Raw genomic sequence first — 22,712 nt, forward strand, 5'->3', positions numbered from 1 at the left:
GGCTTGAACCCACAAACCATGAGATCATGACGTGAGCTGAAGTCAGACACTTAGCCCGCTGAGCCATCCAGGTGCCCCAGGTTTGCTTATTTGAATTAGCATTTGTTCCACTCAGTGTGCATTGATATCACTATAGTTCTTGAAATTAAAAAGGTTATAGTATACTTGGGGATAATGCTAGTTACCTGAAAATGGATATGATATATTCTCATTCCTTGCAGTAGTTAAGGTTTATAAAATCACTGTGAATACTGAATTAATGCATATTGAATCATTACTCCTACCAGAAATACAGAATTAGTTTCCTGAGAGCCTCTGATCACAAAATTTTTATCACCTGATCAATACATAACCTTGGTTTGTGTGTATTTCTATTTAAAGACACTTAATATATATTATTAATTCTTTAACAGTAAACTTGCAGGCAATAACACTACAATGCATGCCTTGAATGAAACTTATCCAACGCTTTTTGTCCATAAGGCACATCACAGCCTTCTTGAGTTTGGAAATACTTCAGCACTACACTTGGGGACCACTTTAGATAGTGAAATAACATGGCTCAAAAGACCACCAGAAAACATTTGTTTACAATATGAGAACTAAAACAACTAGGTAGAGCATGGCTTTGTTTGACCTCAGCTAGTAATGCCTAAAACAGGTGACTCAAATTTTTCATTGCTTTGTGTATGCCCATGAATGACCCCAAAGCACTTTGAGTACTGATTTTGGGGTTGCAGATAAGTTTTAGCAAGTAGATGAATTCATAATTCACAAATACAGAATGCACAAATAATGCGGATTAACTATAATTGGATGAATTCTCATAGTTGTTTTTCCTTACTATATATTTAGGTTCTGCATAAAATGCTATGTTAATAGATGTAATCTGAGTGTTACAAACAAAAGTTTCCAATGCGGCATTTTTATCATGGAAATGAAAAGTAGAGATAACAAAGATCTTTACTATATTGTATTTAGTGATTTTAAATGATTAAACGAGGCAAATTGTCTACTAAGCAGTTAGAAAAAAACTACTCTCTTGCAGAAAATTTCTTTTAATCCAAACATACTTCAGATTAGTACTCAAAGATTTTAGTTTTATGGGAATGAGTATACATTTGGGTCAATGAAAAACTTAATGGAACATGAAAAGCTTGTTAAAACAAAATGGAAATTGCTAAGACTATGTATCTTTCACAAAAAAGGAATAAATTAATCCACATGAAGAATACATAATATAAGACAGAGGTTTTTAACACAGAGGTTTTAACACAGTTAAGTTAATATTACAAATCTGATAAAATTGAGAGTAACTAAAAATTGTTCCCATCTGTTCAGTAGCTGATGATTAATCTGTTGATGATATAAATTCACTTTATTCACAAATAAGATTATTTGTGAAAGGACCTCAATTGATGCTAACTGCCAGCTTTGAACAAGCCAAGAGTTGAACAAGAATGGGATCCATGTTAATTTTTTTTCTGATTAAGGTTAAAACAAACTGGTGAGTAGAATCTGAATTCTTTTCTTTTTAAAAAAAATTTTTTTTGAACGTTTATTTATTTTTGAGACAGAGAGAGACAGAGCATGAATGAGGGAGGGGCAGAGAGAGAGGGAGACACAGAATCTGGAGCAGGCTCCAGGCTCTGAGCCATCAGCCCAGAGCCCGACGGGGGCTCGAACTCACAGACCGCGAGATCGTGACCTGAGTTGAAGTCGGACGTTTAACCGACTGAGCCACCCAGGCTCCCCTCTGAATTCTTTTCAATGTTACTATAAATGTAAACAGTTTTACTTAAGCAGGTTATACATTACACTAAAATTTTATAAATGATTTAAAAGATAGAGTGTTTAGTGTGGATTCAGGCACTGGATGTGCAGACATCACTAATTGTTACTAAGCCAAGGATTGTTTATAAGCAATCCTCCATTTTGTTGTCTGGGTAAAGAGTGGGGTTTTCTACTTATTTATAAATACTTGTACTTGCTTCATAGATTTAGCTTGTACAGTATAAACTGATGATCCAATTTCAAAATTTTGAATGCAAAATTTATATAATAAAAATTACAATGGAAACAACACATTTTTTAAGCAAAAATATTTAAAATTTGCTTTTAGATCTTGTAGCCATTTTGAACAACAATCCGTCTCATAGGTCTTACAAATTCTGGTTAAGTAGTTAAAAGATTTTGATTTTCCAGAATAATGAATAATTTAAATGCAATGTAGACATGTGTTATATATAGTAAATATGTATAAAAGGCTTACTAAGCTGTACTGTTAGAAGCAAATAATCTCATTTTAAAATGCTGGTACAGCAAAACGTATATAACATAGTATGTGACAAAAATAAACCATCAAAAATCTATGACTCTAATCCTTTGAGGAAAAGAAAAAATCATATTATCTAGAGTCTTTCTTTTTCAGTGGGATAGGATTGGCAATAGTAGTCTGTGTCTGAACACCAGGCCTCGAGTCTAATTCTGGTGAGATCAGCTATCACAAATAACCTGTCTCAGAATCCCATCCCTCTCACCTGCTACAGGTCAGAGCATTTGCCTGTACAGAACTTTAAGAAGATATTAAGAATATCATCACATGCTTTGTGGATCTTTCTACTTTTATAGAACATATCAGAAAGAGAACATGTATCAGGTGCCTCTAAGGATATGTCTGGTGTATATGAATTTCGCATCTTTATATTGTTATGTGGCAAAAAGCCATGTATTATAAAGAAGAGTTCATAATTAGTTTTTACTAAAGTATGGATTCTCAAAAAGGGAAAAAAATATATAGACAGTTAGACAGACAGATAGATATATCTATATCTATGTCTATCTGTCTATCTGTCTATCTGTTCATCTATCCATCTATATACCTATATACCCAAGATCCTGGGTATTTGGGAATATCACTTTTACTGAATAAAATTTTTAGGAGTTTTATTTTCAAATGAATGATGATGTCCTCAAAATAGTTATTTTAGTAGGTTACATAATTTCAAATTATTCAGGCAATACAAGCAAACCTCTGTTACTTTGGAAAATGGCTACTTTAAAAAAATTAAGATTTTTATTTGTAAAATCAATTTCTGAGGTTTTCTCTCACAGCTACATGTATTAATTTTCACGGAACTTTTCCATTTTTGCCTGTAGCTCCACAGTCCACCAGAAAACATAATGTAGTAGGTATTTCTTAATTGGTCTATAGAATCATCAAGTTTCAGTCTTGATGGGCACTTTGGACACTACGGAAACAACTTTATCCAACATCCTCACTCTCTCACTTAATTGCCAAAGAATTGAGGTTCAGACTCAGGAAGCAGATTGCCCAAATTAAACAAAATTCTGATATTTTTAGCTAATGAAAATAGAATTAATTTAAAATAGAATTTATTTTTGAATTGTTAGCAATAGTAAGTCAAGGGAAAAATCTCAGAGCATTTGATGGCCATGAAAAATATAATTTGAGATACAATATAGGAGAATAAGCTATGGTATTATAATTTCCTTTTTTAAAAATAAGATAATGTGAGATATCTAATGATATTAATTAAAAATACAGATTAAGACTTATGGTATAGATTCTATTCTATTGATGGGAACATTACAGAAGAACTAATACTTCACCCCATGGGGCTTAAAATTCTCTCAAGGATCCTGCTTAGATTTGATCATTCTTTACTCCTTGTTAATATGCTTTCAATATTGATATGTTCTTAAGATAATATAATCTTATAGCTCTAAGGAACTATTCAGAGGTCCATTTAGAAAAGCTCATTTATTTTATAAAATAAAATTATTTATAAAATAAATGAAAAACTCACTCTAAGAGTGATGTCTCATCGGGGAGTATGAAGGGTCTTGTTTTTCTCAAGTGTATGTGCTATGCTTTTTTCAGCTAAACATGGGCCATATCTTTTCTTTTTTATATAGTTTTTATCTGATTAGACGTTAATCATTTTAATACTATTTTCAATACCTAAAAAACTTTAAGAAAATATTGACTAACTCTAAAGATCTCCTAGAGTAAATCCTGAGTGGAAATTTAAGTAGCAAAGGGAGCTCTTACAAATTCAGGTCACAATTTTAGAATTTAGAATTAAGAGTAGCTTTGCCTATGCAGATATATTCTAAAGGCAAATATTACAAGTAAGAACATTTTGTTTTAAAAGTCTATCATCAACTGACTTATCTAAAATATAAATCTCCCTTGGCTTTAATAGTGCTTCTGCATCTAGAGTTTGGAGAACGCAGTAGTGGGTTCCTTTAGAATCTCTGTCTTTTTGAACTTCCTACCTGATATGTCATTTCACACATGTTGCAACAATTAGTTACAAGATGTAGTGAACAAAACATTAGCAGCAGTATCGTACTTTTGTCTCAGGTATGTATTTAAACACACTATTCTAATGATAAAAAGAGAGGCTGCTTTAAGATAAAAGAGAATTTCAGCAAACATGTATATAATTCCTCTATTGGTACAGTAAAACTAATAAAAACAAACAAAACCCTTTTAGGTTCTTCCTTTTTCTCTTCAAAATAGTTAAGTCTATTGGATTTATATAACTTTTTTTCCCTCTAAAATTCTTTGTGCAATACCTTGCAGAGTAATTTCTACCCAATTTTATATATTAGAAATGAACTCCACACAGGTGTGTTTGCAGAGGTAGCACTTCTGTGGTGGTTTTTAGCAAGTAGTGGAAATGAAAATTATAAGAGTAATGTCATTACATGATAGTCATCTTCTTGTAAAAAATTTTTTTCGCCTAGCATGGAGGGTTTGGAGATTGTCTGTCAATAGGGGATACTCTTCTTTCCTGGAAAATACTCCATCTCTCAATTTAAGAAATACATTTGTCTTTTTTAAAAATGAATTCAATAAGGAGAACAATTCACTGATCTTTATAATAGGACTACAGAATATGGCATCTTTGACTGAAGAGACAAGCTGACTGCTACTGTGGTTATTTCTGTTGCTATTTTAGGAATAGCCCATTAACTCCTGTTAAAGCTTTAGTACTGACTGGCAATACAAGTATTTGAGAACTCAAAAGGAACTGCCGGTGGCATGACTTTTCATATTGACTTTTCATATTGATGTGTAACAATCCGGATGCTTCTGGTTCCAAATAAGAAAATTCCAGCCACAAACTGGCTCAAACAACAAAGAAATTACAAAAGTGTAGAAGTTGTGTGAGTCTCAAGTTTGTTAGATTCTTTTTTTTTTTTTAATGTTTATTTCTGAGAGAGAGAGAGATAGAGTGCAAGCAGGGGAGGGGCAGAGAGAGAGGGAGACACAGAATCTGAAACAGGCTCCAGGCTCTGAGCTGTCAGCACAGAGCCCGATGTGGGGCTTGAACCCACTAACTGTGAGATCATGACCTGAGCTGAAGTCTGGCGCTTAACCAACTGGGCCTCCCAGGCACCCCAACTTTGTTAGATTCTGCAGCTCAAGAATATCATTAAGGGCTCAGGTCCCTCCATGTCTCCTGTCTACATTGTGCCATATTAATTTCTTTCCCTGTGCTTATAATATGGCTACGTAAATCAAGGAACTGATTATTTTCTTACGTACAAATCTCCTCTTTTGTATCCATAGAATAAATCTTTCCCTGTGTTCTAATTTAGCATAAGTCACCTTCCTATTGCTGGGGGAAAACCCTACAATGATCCATCTAGGTTCCTCAACCAGTTACTGGCAAGGGAAGTAGGTGACATGACTGGCTTTTCTAATTAGGGATCATTCCTGGATCTGGAGTCAATTACCCAAGCTATATGTTTTTATCCATGAAAGAAGGCTGGACTGTATACTGGGGATTTAAGTATAATAGGTTCATTTTTCCTATATAGTAGCCTCCTCTTACAGATGAACATAAACAAAAGAACTTAAGAAAAAGCTATTTAGGGAAATAAGAATTTGAATAGACATGAAAACAACAGAGATCTAAACTTTCCTTATTTTCAACAAGGATATCATCTTTCACACAAAACCCTATTTGACTAATGGGAGATTAGCAATAATAAGGACTACGTATATCATTAAATTCTAGTTTAGACCTTTTTCCCTCAGTCTAAATGAATGCCTTTTGGGTAATTTATTCTACGAATTTAATGATTAACTCCCTATCACATCTGTCTTTCCAGCCTCCTGGAGTCCTGGCTCCTCTTCCTCCTTTTCTGACTAGTATCTGGGTACAGGAAGAACTGGCATTTTCTCAAGTTGTTGGCAGGGGACCTCTGTTCACACAAAGCCGTTTCTGCAGCTTGGTCATGGCTCATTACTACCAGGCTCTGGGTTAAACTATTCTCACAGCCTCAGAGATGGAGACTTTGCAGCTGGTGCACCACTTAGTCTGCTCTAAACAGAGACAATTGTCTCAAGACAATTGCTCCCAGAAAGGTGGGCCATTGCTCTTTGTTTATCAGGTACCAGTCAGGCTCTTTATGACCTGCAGATCACCTGATATCTGACTATAACTTCTACTTGGTCCCCTGGCTTTGGTGATTCCCCATACTTTCAAATATAGCATCCCATAGCTTCTTGCTATTGGGAATTCCCTGGTATCTGGAATATTTGGGTAGCTACCAAAGAGCACTTAGTGACTTCTGAAGTTCTTTGGAGCTTTCAGTGGAGGACCTATAGCATTGGATAGGATTAGATGAGCAAGAATTAATTTACTTGCATAAGCTCTTTTGGGACATTAACTCTCTGGTAGGACTCAGTAGGAATAGGCAAAGTCAGGGATATGGTAGCTCTGAGAAGTATAGAGAAAGCAGTGGTCCACACCAAATGAAGTTGAAATGCCTGAATTATGATGGAAGGGATTAAAGAGTCCAGTAAGATAGACATGTTGGAATGAGTACATTGTGAGAAGCCATAAAACCCCTCAGAGGAGTAGTGTAAATATGAGAGGGTCCAGAGGACATATCAGTCATATTCATCAGGAATATACTGCCTGAGAGGGGCACTGGCATCACTAAGAAGTTCAGTGGTAGCTCTTGTCGGCCGGCTAGGACTTGTATGGGGAGAGGTGGTCACACAGTTTGGAAAGGAGACTGATGAGGACCTAAAACAATAGAGGCCAGGGATGGCACTCTCTGCCATCCCTGCTTACTATAACAGTAAGCTCAGCAACATTTATTTTTTTGTCCCCGAAATCTTGATGCATGTTTGTTATAACAACTGTGACTTCCTTAACACAGAAATGTGAAACTTAAAGGGGCTGCCATAACATAGAACTAATACATGTGGTATTAACTTAGACATCGTGTACCGGATGGTGAGGAAATGTGAGGATCCCCACTTAGTAAACCATCGCTGTAAATCAGATGTTTTGTGCAAAACAGCTAACCAAGAGCCTATATCTTATTTTGAAGAAAAGGAAAAACTATAAAAAATTTATTTATTACCTCTGAAGCCCCAACCAATTTCCTTAAATGTAACTAAACTTAGTAAAATGTCTGTGAATAAAAAAACTATCTTATTTAAATGAAAAATTGTTTTTTAACTTTATTCTATTTATTTTGAGAGAGAGACAGAATATGAGCATGGGGACCCGCAAAGAGAGAGGGAGAGGGAAAGAATCCCAAACAGGCTCCGCGCAGCCAGCGTGGAGCTGACTTGGGACTGGAACGCACATGAATTGTGAGATCATGACTGAAGCTGAAATCAAGAGTCGGACGCTTAACTGACTGAGCCACCCAGGCGCTCCTAGATGACAAATCATAAAATTATTACTTGCCAATAACTAATAATTGCTCTGCCTGTAAAAATGTATTTAGTTTGCATGCTATTTATATGCAAACATCTTCAATACACTTATGTATAATTCTGACATTCTGTCAATTATATTTAAAATGTATCTTAAGATTCACCTCCACTTTTTTGTTGTTTAGAATGTTATATTGAGTTTGGGGAACATAAAATGTGTGTGTGTGTGTGTGTGTGTGTGTGTATACATTGATGTAAATGCATATTAAAATATGAGCTTAAAATGGATTACTATTAAATTTGTATATTGAAAATAAAATGTTTCCTGCTGAGAAAATTTTTAAATGGTAGGTATTTTACAGGATGAAAGCTGGAGATACTAGTTATGCACTGAAAAGAGAGTGAGATCAATGGATATGGGTCCGTCTTGGAGAAGTTTCAGAGTCAAGGTATTAGATTCAGTGAACTAGGAAGATAAGAGGTAATTGTCAGAAATGTTTAAACTGGAAAAGATTTTGGCATCAAATATCTTCAAATCTAGTAGAAACCAATGTCAGATGGTAATCAAAAAAGACTTTGTCCTGCTCTCTCACCACTTCTCACTCACCCCTGCCAACCCTGGAGGCTTCAGAGGTCTTGAGTCTCATACTAGTGTATGAATCCAAGATGGAAGAGTGACATGGCTGGCTGCCAACCTTCTTTGTTGCAAGCTAGAAAATGGAGAAGTTTTAACTTTGAACAAGAAATCTTTCCCACATATTCAGAGGTAATTACTTGTCATCCTTTTCTAATTCTTCAGAGCTCCTTTTACCTCCATGTCTGTGCATCTCTCAATTGTAATTCTGCAGGTAAGGATACTGCCATATCAGCCAGCCTGGAATGGCTCACGTGTTAGCCCCTATTTCCTTGCAGTCCATCCCAGGTAAGGCTGCCTTTTGGTTCTCAGTGCCTTCCAGGAGGCCTTCATGCACAAAATAAGGATGTTTCCTCCTCCTCCTCCTCCTCCTCCTCCTCCTCCTCCTCCTCCTCCTCCTTTTTTCTTCTTTAATCAAGATGCTATCAATTCCTTACCCCAACCCCACCCTACCCCAGCATGTAGAGGCTTTTCTGTGCCTCACCATTATATTCATAGTTACTTCTGCTTTTCTAGTTTTTTCGGTCATGTATGACTATTATTTAGCAACAAGATGCCAACTTTTTCCCCCTGCTGAGAAGCACTGTTTCATCTCCACAGTGCCATAATCCATCCCACAGTTGGCATCTTCAAAATACAGTTATTCCTTTTCTCCCTTTCTTCCTTCTCCACTATCTGAGGGAAGATTTAGTATTGTACCTCCACTCCCTCCTGTACTAACGCTTAGGTTTTAGGAGATACAGAATACCTTTGAGGATTTCCTCGTAGTATGTCCTCTTTTGTTCCAGGTTTCATATTTTTTTTGTTCCCAGAAAGATTATCAGCCCATTAAAATATGACAGTATATAGAGACACATATTCTGTCTGTGGTTATATGTATTAATTAATGTTCATATGTCATCATTTTTCTTTCTCTCCTTCACTGTCTCCAAGTCGTAGTTTTCTTTCTTTTATTTGGAGAATGTTTCCTTCCTCTAGCCCTCCTTCCCTACTTCTTTCTTTCTTTCTTTCTTTCTTTCTCTTTCTTTTTCTTTCTTTCTTCCTTTTTCTTTCTTTCTCTTTCTTTTTTTCTTTCTCTTTCTTTCTCTTTCTTCTTTCTCCTTTTCTTTTCCTTTCCTTTCTTTACCTTTCCTTTCCTTTCCTTCTTTTTTCTTTTTCCTTTTCTTTTCTTTCCTCTTTCCACAGACAAAGGACAGTTTATTACAACAAGAGCAGTGGCCAGAATATCATCTTTCTTCTACCAGCTCTCTGAAACCCAGTTCCTGCAGGGTGACAATGAGAGGGTCAGGTAACACAGGTGCACATGGGGATACGTTACAGGAGAGGAACCCTGTGCTTAGGAAACAGATTTTTCAAAATGTGTAATAAGACTGCCTGAACTTCGCCAAATAGGGAGACACTATTTTTATTGCAATGGCCAGTAAACGTATCTGCCCTTTGTTTTCTCTATCTCCCGAAGTTGTTTGCTGTACAAACATCCTTGAAAACATTGGCCAGAGCAAAGACAGTCTGTTTTTGAAATTGGCAGAATCAAAAGAGACTTAGAAATTGTCTCCCAATCTTCCTTCTCTGCAATTTCACTCTCTTCTCTCTAAATACCCTTCTCTGAATCTTATACTATCTGATAACCTTTTCTTGTTGCAATCATCTACAAACCTGAGGTTACTTCTCGTTTTCTGAAAATTTCTGAAGAAATCAGTATATTGATTACTCTGAATACAATTGCCTTTTGGTTGTATAACTTCTTTTCCTCCATGATCTTAAAATATACCCTATTTTTTGATTATTTGTGAAATGAAACATCATTTCATGTATTAGGTATTTGATGGATAGTATTTTCTTTCAGATGCTTTTGATAGCATTCTTACTCCCTGGCAAGTATGTATAATATTCTAAATTCCAGACAAATAGTATTGATATATGGCATCTGCTCTCTTTTCTTTTGTTCCTTTGTAGTTATCTTGTTCTTTCTGTCAGAGAGTTTGAAAGGATTTTTTTTTTTTTGTCTTTTAGATTCAGAATTTGACCATGCTAAGAGCTAAGTATGTATAATTTTTCATCATCCACCTGAAAAACAGGTGAGTCCTTCTGGTTTACAAACTTGCATGTTTTTTTCCTTTAGGAATTTTTAGTGTTATTATTTGTTACATTATTACCCATGTTCCATACTTACATTCCCCTTTCCCCATTTGGACCTATTATATTATATCTCCTGTTCCCTAGCTTCTCCCATACAATATCTATCTCTATATGTATTTGTACTGTAAGATATTTTTAATTAATATTCATTTATTTTTGAGAGAGAGAGACAGAAAGCTCACGGGAGGGGTAGAGAGAGAGGGAGACAGAGGATCTGAAGCAGGCTCTAAGCTGACAGCAGAGGGCCCGATGCAGGGCTTGAACTCACAAACTTTGAGATCATGACTTGAGCCAAAATCAGACTCTTAACCGACCGAGCCACCCTGGTGCCCCTGTAAGATATTTTTTGAACTTAAACTTTCAAACCAATAAAACGAGTTTCAAATCAATAAACCAAAAAGTCTTAACGAGTAACATGCTTTGCTTAAATCATTTCTTGATTCCTTTAGTTTGCTAAGGCAAACTTGGTTCCTGAGTGTGTCTTATTTTTGTGTGGTGCATTGAACCTTAAGTGCTTTATTATTTGGTTATTCAGGTATTTGTGCAATTAACTCTTCAAATAATTCTGTATCTTTAATTTTTGTGTCCTGAAATCTGACTCACCTTGACTCTCTGACTACTAGACTCCCTTATATAATATGTTATATATTATTTAAATTTATAAACTCATTTTAGCTCATATCTGGTTATTGTCATATTCTTATCATAATCCCTTAGGTGGTGAAAGGCAAAGAAATGTTGACCTTATGGGATACAAATATAAATAAATGACCAAGATTATCTCAATGTTCCACTTAGCTTGACTGAAATTTATATAGGTTTCTTCTTAACCACAAACTCCTAATCTCCTTTTTCTTAAAGCATTTACCTTAGAAAAGTTACAATTGTGAATTTTTTCTGTGCCCCATTTAAAAAGCTTCTTGCATGTTTACAACCCAGGAAAGTCTTTCTTGGAAACCCAGGGGCTATAACTTTGAAATGCAATCATCAAGGAAGATAGTACCCCTATTTCCTAGTCTGTTGGAGTGTAGGAAGCTAAATTCAATGGGCACCAATTAGCAAACAGATGGCTTAATCCCATAGAAAAAAAAAGGGAAATAATTCAATATGCTTGATGCATCCCATTGATGAACTTACCCCCTAACATTCTCCAGTACTTTTCCACGAGCACCCTGACTTAAAAACTCTCCTGACTTTTTTTTTTTTTTTTGGCAGGGTTGAGTTTAGTCTCTCACTCCTGTTGTAATAATCTTAAAAAAAACAACCTTTTTTTTAAGTTTATTTATTTTGAGAGAGAGAGAGAGAAAGAGAGAGAGAAAGAGAAGCATGAGCAGGGGTGGGGCATAGAGGGAGAGAGAGAATCCCAAGCAGGCTCCATGCTGTCAGCACAGGGCCCAATGCAGGGCTCTAACCCACCAACTGTGAGATCATGACCTGAGCTGAAACCAAGACCTGGATGTTTAGCAGCTGAGCCACCCAGGCACCTCTCTATTGGAATAGTCTTGAATAGATCCTTACTTGTTTAGCTTTGGTGCAATTTTTGCTTTGACAGAACCTAGGAAGCCTACTGCTCTGTAATTTCCATCTCAGTGTCAGAAGACACTCAGCTCACCAATCAATCCTCTCTTGGGCTCTAGGGAGTCAAGGACACTCATTACCTTCATATGAGTATCTTCAGCATGACTATCAGGCACAGTCTGCTGAATGTCAAGCTTGTGCCTAGATCTGCCAGTTTCCAATTCTTACCCTAGACGTTGATGCTTTTCTCTAGACACATGCTCAGGCCTATCTGTATGATTAGCCAAATGGCTGCCTAGTCACCCAAACCATGTAATCTTTCAATTATGAAAGTACTAAATGTTTCTAAATATTCTAAATGACACAAAAAACTATGAAATAAAAATGAGAGTTCCTACCTTATAATTCCTTTTGGTATAATCCCATTTGCTCAGGGGATTGTCATAAAAATAGAAACTTTTGTATTATTTGTTTTATTTTGTGCAAGTGTAAAATCATGCTAATCATATTTTTCCATAACTTGTTGTTCTTAGCCTCTGATATATCTTAAATATATTTAATTCTTGAAGTTTTGTAAAGTTGGTACCTTCAAGATACTTGTATGCCACACTCTTACATTAAATGTTGGTCAAAATCAAATGCACTTACCAAATTGGAATATATTGTACACATAGTAATTGAATAGTCTGGCAGGAATAAAACCAAGGGTCAAAGAAAAAGTGTACTTCTCTTGGAAGATTTTATGAACATTTACTTCGAACAGAATTTTCTCTCCTAGGGGCCTTTAAATGTCTCTAGTAACACCAGAAACTACAGAACAATTTTATTAAACTACAGGTAAATTGGTTGAAAATAAACTGGCTGATTTGACAAAATGATCATAATGACAAATTGCTCAACATGACAAATTGGTCAAAAAATTAATATTTCTAGTCATTGGCTTCAAATTATTTATAATTTTGTGTGTCGTGGAGATGTTTTGGCAATTTTTACATACCTTTAAGAATTTTTTCCTTTTATCAAAAGTCGGGGAGGAGGGGAAAGTAATATATTTTGTGAACTCTCAGAGGGTTTGGAGAATTTGTACAGGTTTCTTAGCATTTTGTCTCAATTTTCTTCTCTAAACATGTCACTGAATGTGCAGTGAGGTTGCCCATACTTCCTGATACAGCTTCAATCTTGAAAGCAGAAATCATTTGAAATTGTAGCAATAAGAGCATAGCACAGTAAAAATTATGCTTAAAATGTTTCTGGAAAAACCTTGCTTTAAAGTAAAACACATATGCAAAGGGAAAAGACAAAAACATGATTAAAGTAAATGAAGTGGACAACATTGACAGAATACAAATTAATTAAAAAAATAATAACTTTAAAAAATAGAAAGTGTTATCCAAATGATGGTTAAAGTTCTGAAATTTGCCTTCAGACAAGTCACCTGCAGCTAGAAATAAAATAAAAAATTATAATATAATATAAAATAAAATATAATAGATATTATATTTATATTTATTTATATTATATTTATTATTATATATTATATTTATATTATATTATATAAATATAATAAATATTTATATTATAAATAAAATTTATAATATAATAAAAAATTAAAATAAAAAAATAAAATAAAAAATGAACGTAAACCCAATAAGTATTATGGTTAAAAGAGAATTTTTAAAAATAGAAAGAACAGAAATGTAAAGATACAGAAGTTGCAAACACCTCTATGTGTACAAAGTTAATAATATATGAAAATAATCAATGTCTAGAAATACATTTGCCATCAACTAATTCATTTGTGACCAGCTATTTCAAATTTATATTTTGAATCAATCACTTAGCACTTAGCAGCATGAAGCCAAATTGTCCACAAATAACTTTAATATATTTGCTGCTTCTGTGCAATTAACAAGATTTTCTCTACCATTCATGAAAAGGGTGTGGGGCAGGTATAAACTCAAATCTTCATAGGAGAAATTTTGCTAACATTTAATATACTATTTGAAATTAAAAAGTATATTTTATGTGTAGCTTATGAGTTGAATTTATCTTTATAGACAAACATATATCTCATAGAATGAATTAAAATTAATTTCCTTTAAAATATATTTTCAGGGGCTCCTGGGTAGCCCAGTTGGTTCAGTGTGTGACGTTGGCTCAGGTCATGATCTCATAGTTCGTGGGTTCAGGGCCCACGCTGGGCTCTGTGCTGACAGCTCAGAGCCTGGAGCCTGTTTCAGATTCTGTATCTCCCTCTCTCTCTGCCCTTCCCCTGCTCACAGCCTGTCTCTGTCTCTCAAAAACGAATAGTTATTTAAATATTATTTTAAATATTCTATTTTCAGATACTAAAGTGAACAAATTTAGCCCACATTTATTTATTTATTTATTTATTTAATTTTGTGAGTAATGCAGAAGCCTCCATTATCTGTCTTTGTGTTCTTGTTTCCTTCTAGCACCTGAAACTGGGAGCACATCACAGAGCAGGCATAAGACTGACAATGGAACTATTCTGGGCAACATTGTCGTTAAGGGACATGTGACAATTTCCAAAAAATGCTCCTTTTAGAAACATGAGAAAAAACCCACTTTTTTTAATCTTCAGGAAAATGAAGTGATTCCTTAAAAGTAAACACAGCATTAAGGCAAAACAGTCTTTCCTTAAAAATCAAAAATATTTAAGGGGCTCCTGAGTGGTTCAGTTAGTTAAGCGTCCGACTTCTACTCGGGTCATTATCTCATGGTTTGTGAGTTCAAGCCCCTCGTTGGGCTCTGTGCTGACAGCTCAGAGCCTGGAGTCTGCTTCGGATTTTGTCTCCTTCTTTCTCTGCCCCTCCCCGCTTGTGCTCTGTCTCTCTGTCTCTCAAAAATAAATAAATGTAAAAAAACAAAAACAAGTTTAAAAGAAGATAAAAAATATTTTGAGGAATCTGTCGCTACTTAAAGGAAATTCATTTCAGTGACCTAAGAGGTCACCAGTGAGAAATGTCTCATTTCTAAAGGAAAGCTTTACTTCAAACAAACAAGATATAACATAAAAACAAAACTTGTTCTTATCAGAATTATATACTTTTAAGTATCCAACATATTCAAACTTCTAGAAACAATGTAGGAAGACAGAGCTCTCTTGAAATGGACCTGTTGCAGTGTAATGAGATGCCAAAGAAAACATTTCATTTGATAATAAGCAAATATTAACCTAAGAGCACTTTAAGGGAAAATGGAATGCAAGAGTCACCAGTGGATCTTAGAATAGTGTCTCTATCATACTAATAAAGCATGTTTATATATTGCCCAAGAATATAACTTATTCCCATTTTCATCTGACTTTTATTATACTCAATGCTCAAGTGCTTATAAGTCCTCCTCTATTGTAGAAATACTTAAGGAAGATAACTCATCAGTTTGACTTTCTTGAGGAATCAAATAGAATGTCTAATGCAAGATAATGTCTCTGAATAAGAAGAAAATGAATAAACTAGAAGAAAGTGAAAAATGACAATATCCCTGGGTAAATCTCAGGATTCTTTGGAATGCTACTAGTTGGAGACTTTTTGCCAGGAAATATTAGTTTGAGAAAAAATGAATTCAATTTAAAAAGGAGGAAAATCAATTAGATTCAATTTTAATAATTCTTCATTTAGAATGAGTGTGTGTGTGTGTGTGTGTGTGCGTGTGCATATAGATATAATACTCTATGTTCTAGTTCTGTAGTGATAGAAATCCCTTTCATTTATTGAAAATAACAAAACAAAAAGGGTTGGGATAATAACAGCTTTGCTTTGTTAGCAACTTCTCAGGATTCTGTAATAGATACATTAATTTGGGTTATTTTGCTGGAAAGCTGAATAAGATCAGAACTTTATTTTCTTCACAGCTTTGTTCACTACACTGAATCCATTTGAAAGTCCTCAGAAATTTCACCAGCCTGGACTAGTCATAAACATTATCTCAACTCTGGTTTGAATAGGACTTTTCAATTCAGTCTGATAATCCTGGTAGGAAGCTGTCCATCACCCATATGAAAGAATAAATGTGCTTGTTTAAATAATCAGTTTTCTAGAATTTTGGTCAAATGTTTATATACTGCCCAAAGTCCTTTTTTTTGTTTTAACTTATCAAATTTTGGATCATCCACAAATGCCTTAAAATATTAGGTTATATGGTCAAAATGCAGAATATTGAATTAATATTTTAAAATAAACATATGAAGGGTGCCTGAGTGGCTCATTTGGTTGAGTGTCTGACCCTTGGTTTCCATTCAGGTCATGATCCCAGAGTCATGGAATAGAGCCCTGCATCGGACTCTGTTCTAAGTGTGGAGCCTACTTGGGCTTCTCTCTCTCTTCCTCTGCTTCTCTCCCTTTGCCCCTCTCCCCCACTCACACTCCCTCTCTGTCCGTAAAAAAAGTAAAATAAGTGTACCATAAGCAAGAATCTCTAACTTTATGCTTTTAAAATTCTTGAAAATATCCCTGTCTCTATTTCATAAACAGATTCAACAGCGTGGTTTGGGGGATTACTGCTCTTTATAATGCAAACTTGCTCTTTTCAAAATTGTGATTTTAAAAGTTTTCTAAATTACGTAGTACAGTGTTGCCTTTTAGAATAGTAAATAATAAGGTCTCTCAATGGTACAACTTCTGTGTAACAAATAAATCTAGCCTCTATAGCAGTCCTTGACAAGGCCCTAGGTAACAAATTGCAGACATTTAAGGAGCAGCTTCAAACATAAATGCATTTTGTAGATCATTCAGAAAACTTTTGCTACCAGGATTTTCAGAACACAAGAAATACATATTCCTGGGCGTATGAGGATTGGAGCAGCCTCAGTCTGAGGAAGCTATCGCCAAAACTCTGTTCAGTTGTAAGTTTAAAGATCATTGATCCTGACATATGACATGTCACATTGAGTATGAAATTTCAAATTAAAAATAATGCAGCCCAATAAATAGCACATCACATGACATGGCATCAGATGCTGGCAAAACTTTTGCTCTTTACAGTGTTGGGTGAGCAGTGACAAACAGAACACCCTGAGGGAAATTACCGTGTCATATTTCAATATACGAGGGAGAAGAACATGGTTTAAGATAGGCAAGTGCACATGTATATTTGCACAGTGCATAAAAGGTGCTTGAATTTCTGTGGTAGTCTGTGTTTTAAAGACAGGTTGGATGAGCACAGGGTGGGAGTGTCTGCACACATCAGAAAGGAAGGCTGGAGGCAGCAGTGGATGAACTTTTATCAGAGAAATCAGCAGATCATTAGCCAAGTTTGTCTGCTGGCTACAGAGCAGATGGCTTCTGTTGCATAGGAACTGGTTTGGGAAATAAAAGATTTTCAAAGAAACCTGTTCATTGCACTTAAATGTAATGTTCATTGCACTTAAATGTGTAATTATAAAATTTTTAAATACATATTTATGCCAATTACAAACAATTGCTAATTGATGCATATTCCTGAGGATAATGAATTTAAAAAGTGTATTCTACAGTTAATATGAAGTGAATATGGATGAGTAGCCCAACAATCTTGGGACTCTTCCCAAATATTGCTGGAATTTGAAACTAGTAAAATGCTTGTGTAGGAAGATTACATTTGGATAAAGAAGACTCTGTAAATCCAGGTAAGTTGTTTCTAAAAAGTAAACACCTCTGTCGCTCAGTTGGTTAAGCACCTGACTCTTGGTTTTGGCTAGGGTCATCATCTACCAGTTTGTGAGATCGAGCCCTGCATTGTGGAGTCTGCTTGAGATTCTCCCCCCACTCTCTGCCCCCACCCCTTACATCCTTTCTCTCAAAAATAAAAAATTAAACATTAAGAAAATACATGTATTTTCAAATTCTAACAAAATTCTGGTCAATATGGTAAACCAAGCTAATATAGAAAGACAACCCCACTCACTGAAAATACATGCACATGACACCACATACATATGTTAGGTATAATATAATACTTTCAAACTATACAGTTTTTCAAATAAGGAAAGGAGTGAACAATTTCTAGAACTAATAGGTAACTAGAACATAACTTGGTCCACATTAGCTGCAGTAGGAAACAGAAGGCTATAAGAATCAAGTAAAAGCCTTGAGGTGGTGGCTTTAATGCTCAAATAGAAATGAAGAATAGTGTCTCAAGCTTGTTCAATACAAGGACTAGGTATAATCCTGAGTAAATCAGGGATCCACTGACTAATCCCATCCAGGGATAGGATCCTGAGCGGCTGTGCCTACTGACATTGGGAAGCTGCATGTTGGTACCAATCTAAGTTGGGATATGAAAGGATAAAGACTCATTGAGGAGGTACCGGAACCTAAAGCTTGACTCATTGCTGTGGGGCCTGATACAATGCTCCCTACAAGATTCTAGAAAACTGAGCTGAGAAGTCAGCAGAAAACTGCTTCAGAACAGTTGAAACTCACAGGGTCCTGATTAAAAACAACTTAAAAGCTGGTCTGGACAAATCCGTGTTTGGGGAGTGACTATAGAAAACAATGAAAATGAGTTCCTAATCAGAATGTATGATAAAGGCTAGAAAATTTATATACTGTGAACTAGAGAGAAGAAAAAAATACAAAATAATGTGTTAAAAATATTTAACAAGATTTAAAATAATTCTGGTGATCTGGCATACTTGATGTCTGGATAAACTATTCCTGAAGAGAACACCTAAGAATCCTGGATGATATATTTAAAATATCTTTTTAAATGCATAGTTGAACTGATAGGAGGTAAGACAGAAACATCAGAGGTCAAGAATTATGATAAATGTGAATCTGCAAAGTTAAAAGACAAAATGTGTCATTTTCTCTAAGGCATCTGCCCGTCTGTGTGGTGACATGAGTTTTTTACTTTTTTCATAGCAAAATCACGTTATTCAAGTGTAAGAAGACTGGCTTTTTGGAGCCACAGTGCATGTTTATTACATGAAAAAAGAAAAGAAGAGCACCTTAATCATTGTTAGCCTGGTGAAGTAGCAGTGGTAGAAAGGTTTTAGTGACCCTGAGTTAGATTTTAGGAGTTTGAGATTCAGCCCCGACACTTCTTAAAAATAAAAATATAATATATAAAATATCCAGAGCTTAAGTGTATGTCTGAATAATGTTTACAAATGGATAATTGGTACCTCCATTATGAAAAAGAGTATTAGGACAGACCAAGAAACCTCTCGCATATACACCCATTCAATAACCAACCAGAAAAAAAATGTTATGACTTCTATCATCCTGTATTTGTTTTGCCTTTTATTGCACCTTGCAAAAATTAAATCTCTTGTCTGTCTTTATTCAGACAACATAATGAGTATTAGATGTTCCCATGCTGTCTTTATGTATGTCTACTCTTCAAGGATATTTGGGTTGCTTGCATTTTTTGTCTATTACAAACAATGCTACCGTAAACATTCTTGTACATGTAGTTTGGTGAATATATGTATACTCACTTCTATTGGTCATATACATCAGCATGGAATGGCCAAGTCACAGGGCATACATATATTGAGCTTTAGCAGATACTGGCAAACGGTATTCCAGAATGTTTTTTTCTCACCAGTAGTGTTTAAAGTTTCAGTTGCTGCACATTCTGGCCAAGATTTCATAATGTTAGGCTCTTTAGTTTTGCCACCGTATTAGGTACAAGGTGATATGGCATTGCTGTATTCACTTGCTTTTTCCTCATGAATGCTATGATGTGATAGAAGACATTTTCAAATTCTTATTGACTATTTGGATAACCTTTTTTATAAAATGCCTTTTTCAAACCTTTTCAATATTTCTTTTGAAATTTTGCTTTCTTTTGTGTTGTTGTTGTTGTTTTTTATTGGTGGATGCCTGCATTTTACTTATTAATTTGCAGGAAGTCTTTACATAGTTTAGATATAAATTGCTTTTCAGTTACATGTATGAAAATATCTTCTCCTACCCATATACTGCATTTTTACTTTCTTCATAAAGTCTTTTGATAAATAGATTTTTCATGAAGTTGCAGTGATCAATATTTTCTTTATAGTTAGGGGTTTTTTTGGTCCTAATTAAGAAAAAGTTTCTGGCCTACCAAGAAGAAACTGAATAGGTTAAAAATCATAGTTTTAAGCTCATCAAAGAATTTGAGATCACCAGAAAAACCTAAATATTCTAAGGAGGAGGAAACGATCCTAAGGGAAGTGGGACCCAGCTGCTTTCATCTTTGCACACCTGGCGGGAAGAGAGTGAACCTGTCGTATAATAGCAAAGAAAAAAGCGTGGCCCATTTCAACGTATGTGGCCATTGTAATGTCTCCATATGGCCTGACATGACTAATTAGTATCCCAAGCAATATCAGTTTCTGCTCATTCTTTGATTGTTTCGCACAAGGCATTGACTGAGGGCATAATAGCAGCATATTAAATGTTGTCAGAAGAACAGAACAGCAAGAAAATACTCCCTATAGACATGAGGACCTTGCTAGGCACTCAGCAGCCTGAGAGCAGGACAGGAGAACTGAAAGAATTCCTTCAGGTATTCATCACTGAGTGCAAGGAGGTGGTGAGTTGAAGACTGGACACAGGGTAAAAGGGCTGAGAAAGTCTCTCAAGATGAATAGGGCCTTGCCTAGGTTGCTGAAGGATGGGAGAGGGGGACAGGATGTGGAAGGTTTTCTGGAGGTACACAAGGCTTTCATCAACTGCAGGCAGGTGCTCTGTACCAAGTGTAGAGTAGGAGACTTTTATTTAGCTCAAATTAGAGCCACTGTGGCCTGGGAACAATGCAGCAAAGTGGAGCAAGATCTCTCAAAGGTGAAAAGCTAGGAAAAGAAAGAGAAGGCCCCAGTTACCTAAAAGGCTGGATACTAAACTATAAAACAGCTCTCTTACAATTCAGAAAATTGAATTGTAATTGCTAATAAATTGAAAAGCAAAGACAGAGAGAGAGAGCTCTGGAGTCTTGCCAGGACTCAGATCCCAAGCCATGCAGAAGAAAATATTCTGATCTCAAAAGCAAAATATTTGAAGCCAGTGGTAAAATGAATCTAACCAAATCTGCAACAAAGCTCAGAACCAGCTGAAGTATATATTACAGTGATTCCTTCTACCACTCTTGAAGCAACTTAATAGGGGAAGAAACATGTCTTTTTCTGAAGTTACATATCATTAATTTTAATCTTTATTTTTCTGACACACAATTTTCAATATATAATATAATTTAGGAAATATGAAATGAAATTAGAAATGTGAATTATAAACACTAAGAGGCAAAACAGTCAACAGAAGCTAAATTATAGATGTTCCAGATATTAGTATTAGAAAATGAGAACTTAAAAATGACTCTAGTTAATATTTTTATTATTTTATTTTATTTTTAACTAATATTTTACATCATCTAGTAGAAAAGTATTCAAAATATATAAGTAAAGGGAACATTTCAACAGAAAAAATGTGAAGTATAAGGGAATAAAATGAAATACCACAACAGTAAAATATAGCATCAGAAATGGGAAATTTATTCAATGAACTTAACAGTGGACACTATAGAGTTTAAGAAAGTGAAGACAAGTAAAAAAAAAAAATTACCTAAACCAAAGTGCAAAGAGAAAAAAGGAATGTAAAACAAAACTGAGCCGCAATTTTCAACGCCTATGTCATAATATTAGATGCACACACATATTCATAGTTAGTGTCTTAGAAATGAGGAAAAATAGAGGAAGAGAAATTGTTGAAGACATAGTGGCTGAGAATTTTTCAGAGTTAATGAAAGCTATCAATCAACAGATCCAAGGAGCTCAGTAATCCTCAAGCAACATTACACACACACACACACACACACACACACACACACAAACATACCCCTAAGTTCATCGTAATCAAATACCGGAAAATAAAACATTAAAAAAAAACTCTTAAAAGTGGCCAGAAAGAAAAAGATATGTTACATTCAGGGGAATAGCAACAAAAGATGGCTGATTGTGAAGCCTGGGAGAAAAAGAGGTAACATCTTTAAGATGCAGAAAGAAAAAAAAAATGACCCAGAAGTCCATACTGAATAAAATATTTTATAAAAATGAAGATGAGGGGCGCCTGGGTGGCGCAGTTGGTTAAGCGTCCGACTTCAGCCAGGTCACGATCTCGCGGTCCGTGAGTTCGAGCCCTGCGTCAGGCTCTGGGCTGATGGCTCGGAGCCTGGAGCCTGTTTCCGGTTCTGTGTCTCCCTCTCTCTCTGCCCCTCCCCCGTTCATGCTCTGTCTCTCTCTGTCCCAAAAATAAATTAAAAAAAAACGTTGAAAAAAAAATTTTAAAAATGAAGATGAAATAAAGGTATTTCCAAAATCAAAAGCTGAAAATTTTAGCACTAGGACAGACACTTAAATTTTAAAGGAGTTCTTCGGGCTTAATGAAAAAAATTTTCCTTAAAGACCATTGACTGATTAAAACAAAAATAATGAAAATTTATTGTATATTTATAACCTGTGTAGAAGTAAGACATGTCAAGAAGAGTACCAAGGTTGGTGATGGATAAATGGAATTACTTCTTTGTGAAATGATATAATATTATTTAATGTTATTCTGTGATAAATTAAGGATATATGTAACTACATTTGTCTTATAAAATTTCTTATAAAAATATATTTTAATTTTCAGTGTACTGGTCCTATATATCTTTCCTTGTAATTCAGTCCCAGCTATTTGTCTTAAGATTGTTTCAAAGTATTTCGAATAGTATTATTAA

The 22,712-nt window shown here is 35.1% G+C and overlaps 1 long non-coding RNA gene across 7 annotated transcripts in view; it reads left to right on the forward strand.

Moving 5' to 3' along the window:
* The window catches only part of LOC131507157 (uncharacterized), an 84,646-nt gene extending 68,265 nt beyond the window's left edge, over nucleotides 1-16,381 (forward strand). For 5 of the 7 annotated variants that reach the window (XR_009259366.1, XR_009259362.1, XR_009259360.1 and 2 more), the window contains 3 exons: nucleotides 8,566-8,639; nucleotides 10,365-10,429; nucleotides 14,465-16,381. This is a non-coding gene — a long non-coding RNA (uncharacterized LOC131507157). Of the gene's footprint in view, nucleotides 1-8,516; nucleotides 8,640-10,364; nucleotides 10,430-14,464 lie in introns of all 7 variants that reach the window. The other 2 variants (XR_009259361.1, XR_009259364.1) reach the window with 2 other exon arrangements.
* The last annotated feature ends 6,331 nt before the right edge of the window (nucleotides 16,382-22,712 follow it).

Source organism: Neofelis nebulosa, chromosome 3, assembly GCF_028018385.1.
Source record: "Neofelis nebulosa isolate mNeoNeb1 chromosome 3, mNeoNeb1.pri, whole genome shotgun sequence".
NCBI classification, from domain to species: domain Eukaryota; kingdom Metazoa; phylum Chordata; class Mammalia; order Carnivora; family Felidae; genus Neofelis; species Neofelis nebulosa.